We start from the raw sequence: 10,918 nt of genomic DNA, 5'->3' as shown, positions 1-10,918 counted from the left end.
ATGGAGCCCTCAAAAAAATTACTATTTTAGTATTTGATGAGCGGATAATTTATACGCTTTTTGGCATTGTTTTTAGATAGTTTTTAGTGAGTTTGAACTACTTTTAGGGATGTTTTCATTAGTTTTTATGTTAAATTCACATTTCTGGACTTTACTATGAGTTTGTGTGTTTTTCTGTGATTTCAAGTAAATTCTGGCTGAAATTGAGGGACTTGAGCAAAACTCTGAAGAAGGCTGACAAAAGGACTGCTGATGCTGTTGGAATCTGACCTCCCTGCACTCGAAATGGATTTTCTGGAGCTACAGAACTCCAATTGGCGCGCTCTCAACGGCGTTGGAAAGTAGACATCCAGAGCTTTCCAGCAATATATAATAGTCCATACTTTATTCGAAGATTGACGACGTAACTTGGCGTTGAACGCCAAGTTCATGCTGCTGTCTGGAGTTAAACGCCAGAAAAACGTCATGATCCGGAGTTGAACGCCCAAAACACGTCATAACTCGGAGTTCAACTCCAAGAGAAGCCTCAGCTCGTGGATTAATCAAGCTCAGCCCAAGCATACACCAAGTGGGCCCCGGAAGTGGATTTATGCATCAATTACTTACTCATGTAAACCCTAGGAGCTAGTTTATTATAAATAGAACATTTATCTATTGTATTAGATATCTTTTGACAGTTTAATCTCTTGAATATTCGGTCACTTGATCATGGAGAGGGCTGGCCATTCGGCCATGCCTGAACCTCTTTCACTTATGTATCTTCAACGGTGGAGTTTCTGCACACCATAGATTAAGGGTGTGGAGCTCTACTGTACCTCAAGTATTAATGCAATTCTATTGTCTTTTATTCAATTCTTTTTTATTCTTATTCCAAGATATTCATTCGTACCCAAGAACATGATGAATGTGATGATAAGTAACCCTCATTATCATTCTCACTTATGAACGCACGTGATTGACAACCACTTCCGTTCTACATGCAACCGAGCTTGAATGTGTATCTCTTAGATTTCCCAACAGAATCTTCGTGGTATAAGTTAGATAGATGGCGGCATTCATGAGGATCCGGAAAGTCTAAACCTTGTCTGTGGTATTCCGAGTAGGATTCTGGGATTGAATGACTGTGACGAGCTTCAAACTCCTGAAGGCTGGGCGTGATGACAAGCGCAAAAGAATCAAGGGATTCTATTCCAACCTGATTGAGAACCGACAGATGATTAGCCGTGCTGTGACAGAGCATAGGAACGTTTTCACTGAGAGGATGGGATGTAGCCATTGACAACGGTGATGCCCTACATACAGCTTGCCATGGAAAGGAGTAAGAAGGATTGAGTTGAAGCAATGGAAGAGCAGGCGTCCTTGAGCCATACAGTATCTCCATTCGCTTATCTGAAATTCCCACCAATGAATCTGCATGAGTACTCTATCCCTTTTACTTATTTTATTTATCCAATTTAATTCCATTTGACCCTATGATTCCACTCACTAACTGAGATCTACAAGATGACCATAGCTTGCTTCATACCAACAATCTCTGTGGGATCGACCCTTACTCACGTAAGGTTTATTACTTGGACGACCCAGTACACTTGCTGGTTAGTTGAACGGAGTTGTGAATTCAACTGGTGCCACAATAATAATTTCATACAACTTAGAGAATAGTGATCACAATTTCGTCCACCAGTATTTTAATTTGTAATTAGATATTTTGAAACCTAATTATATTTTACAATAACAAAATATCATTATAACAACAGTTATGCTACGTATACATAAAATAATCATTTGTACAAAATAAATCTTAAAATATAAAATACACATTAAAAATAAGTTAAATAATATATGTATTTATACACAAATTTATAGTAGATAATTTGATAGTTAACTTTTTATGTAAATATAATATTTTTATTATAAAAATTATTATTATGTTATATATATTTCGCCCCCACTATCAAAATTCTCTGGATCCGTCACTGGTCAGTACAACAACCATTTCTCTTTCTTATTCTGCATATCCATCCACTTCTCTATATTTCCTCTTCTTCCAATACCAGAGGGTCAGTGATTGATAGAAAAAAAATGTCTGATAGAGTTTGTTTACAAGGATATTATGATAAACCCCGATTTCGAGGTTTATCTTGTGCTTATTTTAGGGGATTTTACCATCTTTTCCCACATTTATTCAATGAAATAGCATGGTTTTGTAATTCTCCTTTGAATTGTGCTTAAATGTAAAAACATGCTTTTTGACCTTAAATTGGTGATTTTAATTCACTTTAATTCCATTCGATCCCTTGATGTGTTTGTTGAGTAATTTCAGGTTTATAAGGCAAGTATTGGATGGAAGGAATGAGGAGAAAAAGCATACAAAGGGAAGAATACATGAAGAAACAAAGATTGGGAATGCACCAAAGGGCGCGCACGCGTACAAGTGGTTTCGCATAGGCACGCGCCCGCGTACATGCCGCGTCCGCGCAGATGAAGAATTCGCCAATCAATGCGCTAGCGCGTAGCGCGCGCACGTGCCGATACTCGCACGTGGCCCACTAATAAACCACTATTTTATGGTTTATCTTGTGCTCAATTGAGTGGTTTTTATCAACTCTTTACCCACTTATTCATACTATTCACATGTTTTGCATTTTCCTTCCTGATTTTGTGCTATGATTGAAAACATGCTTCTTTGATCTTATATTTGCTTATTATTAATCCTCTCTTATTACCATTAGATGCCTTGATATGTGTGTTAAGTGTTTTCAGATATTATAGGGCAGGAATGGCTTGGAGGATGGAAAGGAAGCATGCAAAAGTGGAAGGAATACAAGAAGTTGAAGAAGTTGTTAAACTGTCCAGGCTGACCTCTTCACACTCAAACCGCTATAACTTTAGCTACAGAGGTCCAAACGACGCAGTTCTAGTTGTGTTGGAAAGCTAACGTCCGGGGCTTCGATTTGATATATAATATGTCATAGTTGCCCTGACGCTAGGCAACGCGAACGCGTGATCCATGCAAACGCGTCGCATCTGCGAACTTTAATCCGCGCGGCCGCGTGGGCGACGCCTCCGCGTCACTTGGCCGCGACCTGTACGGACCAGAAAGCGCTGGAAGTGACTTCTGGACTGTTTCTGACCCAGTTTTTGGCCCAGAGAACACAGATTAGATGCTATAAAGTGGGGGAATGCATCCATTCATAATCATGCTTTCATAATTCATAATTTTTAGTTTTAGATGTAGTTTTTAGAGAGAGAGGTTCTCTCCTCTCTCTTAGGATTAGGATTTAGGACTTCTCTTAGTTTTAGAAATGACTCTCAATCCCAGGTTCAATGTTCTTTGTATTTATTTATTTTCAATGTTCCATGTTTAGATTGATTTTCTTAATTAATATTATTTGAGTTATTTCAGTTTATGATTGTTTTATTTATGAATGCTTTTTATTTAATTTAGATAGTTTCCCTTTTTGGCTTTGGTTAAATAATTGGTGACTCTTGAGTTACCAAACTCATTGTTGATTGAAAATTGGATTTCTTCATTTTATTAATTCAAGTTCTAATAACTCTGACTTTTTCCAAGGAAAGACTAGGACCTGAGGAATCAAAATTAATTCATCCACTTAACTTACCTTCATAGTTAGAGGTTAACAAAGTGGGAGAAAAATCCAATTCTCATCACAATTGATAAGGATAACTAGGATAGGACTTCGAGTTCTTATACCTTGCCAAAGGTTTATTTTACAGTTATTATTATTTTATTTTACTTGTCATTCAAACCTTTTACCTTAATCCAAAACCCCAAAATACACTTTTTCATAACCAATAATAAGAACATACCTCCCTGCAATTCCTTGAGAAGACGACCCGAGGTTTAAATACTCGGTTATCAATTTTAAAGGGGTTTGTTACTTGTGACAACCAAAACTTTTGTACGAAGGGATTTCTGTTAGTTTAGAAGCTATATCTACAACGCGAATATTTTTATAAATTCTTTATTAGCAAAAATCCTAACGTCACCCACTTAAAGGCAAAACGCTGGGGGCAATTTCTGAGCTACCCAGGCCCAATCCAGTTTATTTCTGAGTGTATTTCATGCAGAATTAAAGTTCAAGCAAAGGAGGAATCAACACACACACTCATTAGGATTATTTTAGAGTAGTTTTAGAGAGAGAATCTCTCACTTCTCTCTAGGATTAGGTTAGATTTAGATTAGGAATTCTTAGATCCAGGTTAATTTCATGCTTTGATTTACTTTTCCTTTATCAATCCTTGTTCCTATACTATTCCTCTCTTTAATTTTGTATTTCATTCTTGTAATTGTTACTTTGTTGTTGATGCACTTTTTCTTCTTATATTTTTCTTCAATGGAATTTGAGGTAATTCATGTAGATCTTGTTTCCTTTTATGGTTGTGTTAATTCTTTACATTTGATTGTTGTTAGATTTTATTCTTGTTGTTGATTTACTATGCTTTCTTTTTATGCCTTCCAAGTGTTTGATGAAATGCTTGGTTGGATTTTAGTATAGAATTTGTTCCTCTTGGCTTTGGTTGAGTAATTAGTGACTCTTGAGTTATCTAATTCCCTTGTTGATTAGTGATTGGAAGTTACTAATTGATTTGATTGCCTCTAAAGCTAGTCTCTCCTTTAGGAGTTGACTAGGACAAGATGAATCAAGTTAATTCATCCACTTGACTTTCCTCCTTGGTTAGAGGTTAACAAAGTGGTAGCAATAAATAATTTATGATCACAATTAAGGAGGATAACTAGGATAGGACTTCTAATTTTCATATCTTGCCAAGAGCTTTACTAGTTGTTAGCTTGTTTCCTTTGAAATTTACATTTCTTGTCCAAAATCTCAAAAAATCCCGAAATACCTCATAACCAATAATCATACACTTCATTGCAACTCCTTGTGAGATGACCCGGAGTCTAAATACTCCGGTTAATTCTTATTTGGGGTTTGTTCCTTGTGACAACTAAAATTTTTGCATGTGAGGACTCTTTGTTGGTGTAGAACTATACTTGCAATGAGAATTCATCTATTTGAGGAAAATTCTATATCAACAAAAGTTCACACATCAAAATGGCGGCATTGCCGGAGAGTTGCAATGGTGTTATGTTATTGGTTATTGTATATATGTGAATAGTGTGAATATCTCACTTTTTGCTTTATTTGCTGGTTGTAGAATTTTGTTTCTCTTATTTTTTATTAGCTTTTGATTTTTGTTTTCTCTTTTCATAATGAATTCTCATTTGGCTATGAGCTTGGTTACAATTATGTTGTAGGAAGTGGAGATTACAATGACAACATGCATCAAGGATGGGATAATCAAAGGTGGGAGAAATCATATGCATATGATCAATCCTCATGGCAACAACCTCCACCAATGCATTATGAATAAGAGCCATTCTATGATGCATATCAATCCAATGGCTACGGTGGATCCATACCCTCAACATAATCCTCAACCATACTCACAAGCCCTTCCATCCCAAGCACCTCCCTATGATCCATATCCACCATATGACCAATCACCCATTGGTGGACGAAATTGTGATCATCAACAATGGCTCCAAAGACTTGGTGCTCTCAAACATAAATCACACTTTGTCACAACTCCACACAACTAACCAGCAAGTGTATTGGGTCGTCCAAGTAATACCTTACGTGAGTAAGGGTCGATCCCACAGAGATTATTAGTATGAAGCAAGCTATGGTCATCTTGTAAATCCCAGTCAGGCGGATTTAACTAATTTAAGAGAATATTGGTTTTTCGAATAATAATAATAAATTAAGTAGAAAATAAAGATAAAGTTACTCATGTAATCCAATGGTGGGAAATTTCAGATAGCTGCATGGAGATGCTGTGTTCCTTCTGAATCTCTGCTTTTCTACTGTCTTTATCCAATCTTTATCACTCCTTTCTATGGAAAGCTGTATGTAGGGCATCACCGTTGTCAATGGCTACATCCCATCCTCTCAGTGAAAATGGTCCAAATGCTCTGTCACAGCACGGCTAATCATCTGTCGATTCTCGATCATGTTGGAATAGAATCCCTTAATTCTTTTGCGTTTGTCATCACGCCCAGCAATTGCGAGTTTGAAGCTCGTCACAGTCATTCAATTTCGGAATCTTACTCGGAATACCACAGACAAGGTTAGACTTTCCGGATTCCCATGAATGCCGCCATCAATTCTAGCTTATACCACGAAGGTTCTGATCAAGGAATCCAAGAGATATGCGCCCGGTCTAAGGTAGAATGTAAGTGGTTGTCAGTCACGTGCGTTCATAGGTGAGAATGATGATGAGTATCACGGATCATCACATTCATCAAGTTGAAGTGCAACGAATATCTTGGAACAGGAATAAATCGAATTGGATAGAAGATAGTAGTAATTGCATTAAAACTTAAGGTACAACAGAGCTCCACACTCTTAATCTATGGTGTGTAGAAACTCCACCGTTGAAAATACGTAAGTGATGAAGGTTCAGGCATGGCCGAGAGGCCATCCCCCAAACGTGGTCACAAGATCAAAAATACAATCCAGGATATCTAATAAACTAGTAAAAAGTTCTATTTATACTAAACTAGCTACTAGGGTTTACAGAGGTAAGTAATTGATGCATAAATTCACTTCCGGGGCCCACTTGGTGTGTGCTTGGGGTGAGCTTGATCTATACACGAGCTGAGGCTTCTCTTGGAGTTGAACGCCAAGTTGTAACGTGTTTTGGGCGTTCAACTCTGGTTCGAGACGTGTTTCTGGCGTTTGACTCCAGAATGTAGTATGGAACTGGCGTTGGGCGCCAGTTTACATCGTCAAATCTCGAATAAAGTATGGACTATTATATATTACATCCAAAAAATCCATTTTGAGTACAGAGAGGTTAGATTCCAACAGCATCAGTAGTCCTTTGTCAGCCTCCTATTAGAGTTTTGCTCAGGTCCCTCAATTTCAGCCAGAAAATACCTGAAATCACAGAAAAACACACAAACTCATAGTAAAGTCCAGAAATATGAATTTAGCATAAAAATTAATGAAAACATCCCTAAAAGTAACTAGATCATACTAAAAACTACCTAAAAATAATGCCAAAAATAGTATAAATTATCCGCTCATCACAACACCAAACTTAAATTGTTGCTTGTCCCCCAAGCAAAAGAAGAGAATATACTATAAATCCCAAAATATCAATGAATATTAATTCTAATTAGATGAGCGGGACTTGTAGCTTTTTGCTTCTGAACAGTTTTGGCATCTCACTTTTTCCTTTGAAGTTTAGAATGATTGGCATCTCTAGGAACTTAGAATTTCAGATAGTGTTATTGATTCTCCTAGTTAAGTTTGTTGATTCTTGAACACAGCTACTTTTATGAGTCTTGGCTGTGGCCCTAAGCATTTTGTTTTCCAGTATTACCACCGGATACATAAATGCCACAGACACATGACTGGGTGAACCCTTTCAGATTGTGACTCAGCTTTGCTAAAGTCCCCAGTTAGAGGTGTCCAGAGCTCTTAAGCACACTCTTTTTGCTTTGGATAACGACTTTAACCACTCAGTCTCAAGCTTTTCACTTGGACCTGCGTGCCACAAGCACATGGTTAGGGACAACTTGATTTAGCCACTTAGGCCTGGATTTTATTTCCTTGGGCCCTCCTATCTATTGATGCTCAAAGCCTTGGATCCTTTTTACCCTTGCCTTTTGGTTTTAAGGGCTATTGGCTTTTTCTACTTGCTTTTTCTTTTTCTTTCTATTTTTTTTTGCCAATAAATTTTTTTTCGCAAGCTTTTGTTTTTCACTGCTTTTTCTTGCTTCATGAATCAATTTCATGATTTTTCAGATCATCAATAACATTTCTCTTTGTTCATCATTCTTTCAAGAGCCAACAACTTTAACATTCATAAACAACAAGATCAAAAATATGCACTGTTCAATCATTCTTTCAGAAAACAAAAAGTATTGTCACCACATCAATATAATTAAACTAAATTCAAGGATAATTTCGAAATTCATGTACTTCTTGTTCTTTTGAATTAGAAACATTTTTCATTTAAGAGAGGTGAAGGATTCATGAAATTATTTATAGTCTTAAGACATAGTTACTAAATACTGATGATCATGAAGTAGAGACACAAAACATAAACACACATATAGCATAAAAATCGAAAAACAGAGAGATAAGAACAAGGAAGTTAAGGAATGAGTCCACCTTAGTGAGGGTGGCGCCTTTTGAAGGACCAATGGTACTTTTTGAGCTCCTTTATGTCTCTTCCTTGCTTCTGTTGCATGATCCCTAGTGATTTTGGTATTCCTATCCTTAGTTGCTTCTAATAATTATGTGGAGGAACATGTATCCCCTGAGGTATCTCAGGGATTTCTTGATGAGGAAATTTCTCATGCTCTCTTGATGTGCAGTCAAATGCTCTTCTACTGAGCTATGGACCCTTGAGATGAATCTCTCCATCTCCCATGATTCAGAGGTGGAAGCTTTTGTCTTCCCTTTTTCTTCTTCTTTTTTTTTGAGGTTTTTCTGGCCTTAGGTGCCATCAATGGTTATGGAAAAGCAAAAAGCTATGCTTTTACCAGACCAAACTTATAATGTTGCTCGCCCTCGAGCAAAAGAAGAAAGAATAGAAGAAGAAGAAGAAGATATGGAGGAGAGGGGGAGAGGTATGTATTTGGCTATGTAGGATGGGTTTGGGTGGGAAAGAGATTTTGAATTTTGAAGGTAGGTGGGGTGTATGGGGAAGAGTGGATGGATGTGAGTGGTGAGTGGAAAACAGAAGGGATGACCGTGAATGGAGAGGGAGAGGGTGAGGTAGGTGGGGATCATGTGGGTCCACAGATCCTGAGATGATCCTGTGGGGTCCACAGATCCTGAGGTGTCAAGGATTTACATCCCTGCACCAATTAGGCATGTAGAATGCCTTTGCATACAATTCTGACATTTAAACGCCGAAGTGATTCTCATTCTAGGCGTTCAACGCCCATGTGCAGCATGTTTCTGGCGTTGAACGCCAGGTCCATGCTTGTTTCTGGCGTTGAACGCCAGGTCCATGCTTGTTTCTGGCGTTCAGCGCTAGATCCATGCTTGTTTCTGGCGTTCAGTGCCAGATCCATGCTCTGTTCTGGCGTTGAACGCCAGCCAGATGCTCCTTACTGGCGTTTAAACGCCAGTAAGTCCTTCCTCCAGGGTGTAATTTTTCTTCTGCTATTTTTGATTCTGTTTTTAATTTTTGTATTTTTTTCGTGACTCCACATGATCATGAACCTAATAAAACATAAAAGAACAATGAAAATAAAATAAAATTAGATAAATAAAAATTGGGTTGCCTCCCAATAAGCGCTTCTTTAATGTCAATAGCTTGACAGTGAGCTCTCATGGAGCTTCACAGATGTTTAGAGCATTGTTGGGACCTCCCAACACCAAACTTAGAGTTTGAATGTGGGGGTTCAACACCAAACTTAGAGTTTGGTTGTGGCCTCCCAACAACAAACTTAGAGTTTGACTGTGGGGGCTCTGTTTGACTCTGCATTGAAAGAAGCTGTTCATGCTTCCTCTCATTACCAAATATCTTGGCATTTAGCTTCATGATGGCTCCTAGATATTGAGCAACTTGCTCTCCAGTTACATTTTCATCCTCTTCAGAGGAAGAATAGTCTTCAGAGCTCATAAATGGAAGAAGGAGGTTTAATGGAATCTCTATGGTCTCTATATGAGCCTCAGATTCCTTTGGGTCTTCAATAGGGAACTCCTTCTTGGTTGGGAGACGTCCCATGAGGTCTTCCTCATTGGGATTCACGTCCTCCCTTTCCTCCTTGCATTCGGCCATATTGACTATATCAATGGTCTTGCACTCTCTCTTTGGATTCTCTTCTGTATTGCTTGGGAGAGTACTAGGAGGAGTTTCAGTGACTTTCTTACTCAGCTGGCCCACTTGTGCCTCCAAATTTCTAATGGAGGACCTTGTTTCATTCATGAAACTTAAAGTGGCCTTAGACAGGTCAGAGACTAAATTTGCTAAGTTAGAGGTATTCTGTTCATAATTCTCTGTCTATTGCTGAGAAGATGATGGATAAGGCTTGATATTGTTGAGCCTATTTCTTCCACCATTATTAAAGCCTTGTTGAGGCTTTTGTTGATCCTTCCATGAGAAATTTGGATGATTTCTCCATGATGAATTATAGGTGTTTCCATAAGGTTCACCCATATAATTTACCTCTGCCATTGCAGGGTTTTCAGGATCATAAGCTTCTTCTTCAGAAGATGCCTCTTTGGTGCTGTTGGATGTATTTTGCCATCCATTCAGACTTTGGGAAATCATGTTGACTTGCTGAGTCAACACTTTGTTCTGAGCCAATATGGCATTCATAGCATCAATCTCTAGAACTCCTGAGGCGTCCCATTATTCACGAAATTCCTCTCAGAAGTGTACATGAACTGGTTATTTGCAACCATGTCAATAAGTTCTTGAGCTTCTGCAGGCGTTTTCTTTAGGGGAATAGATCCACTTGCAGAATGGTCCAGTGACATCTTAGAGAATTCAGATAGACCATAATAGAATATATCCAGAATGGTCCATTCTGAAAGCATGTCAGAAGGACACCTTTTGGTCAACTGCTTGTATCTTTCCCAAGCTTCATAGAGGGATTCACCATCTTTTTGTTTGAATGTCTGAACATCCAATCTAAGCTTGCTCAGCTTTTGAGGAGGAAAGAATTTAGCCAAGAAGGTCGTGACCAGCTTATCCCATGAGTCCAGGCTATCTTTAGGTTGTGAATCCAACCATGTTCTAGCTCTGTCTCTTACAGCAAAAGGGAAAAGCATGAGCCTGTAGACTTCAAGATCTACTCCATTCGTCTTTACAGTCTCACAGATCTGCAAGAACTCAGTTAAAAACTGATAGGGATCTTCTGATG

At 38.2% G+C, this 10,918-nt stretch overlaps 1 non-coding gene across 1 annotated transcript; it reads left to right on the top strand.

The window, feature by feature from the left end:
• The first annotated feature begins 10,586 nt into the window (after positions 1–10,586).
• LOC112793789 (small nucleolar RNA R71) lies at positions 10,587–10,694 on the top strand. The gene has a single exon (XR_003198483.1). It is a non-coding gene; the product is annotated as a small nucleolar RNA R71 (small nucleolar RNA).
• Positions 10,695–10,918: the final 224 nt, after the last annotated feature.

The sequence above is a fragment of the Arachis hypogaea genome, chromosome 3 (genome assembly GCF_003086295.3).
Source record: "Arachis hypogaea cultivar Tifrunner chromosome 3, arahy.Tifrunner.gnm2.J5K5, whole genome shotgun sequence".
Taxonomy (NCBI): Eukaryota; Viridiplantae; Streptophyta; class Magnoliopsida; order Fabales; family Fabaceae; genus Arachis; species Arachis hypogaea.
This window is presented reverse-complemented; position numbering and strand designations above follow the sequence as displayed.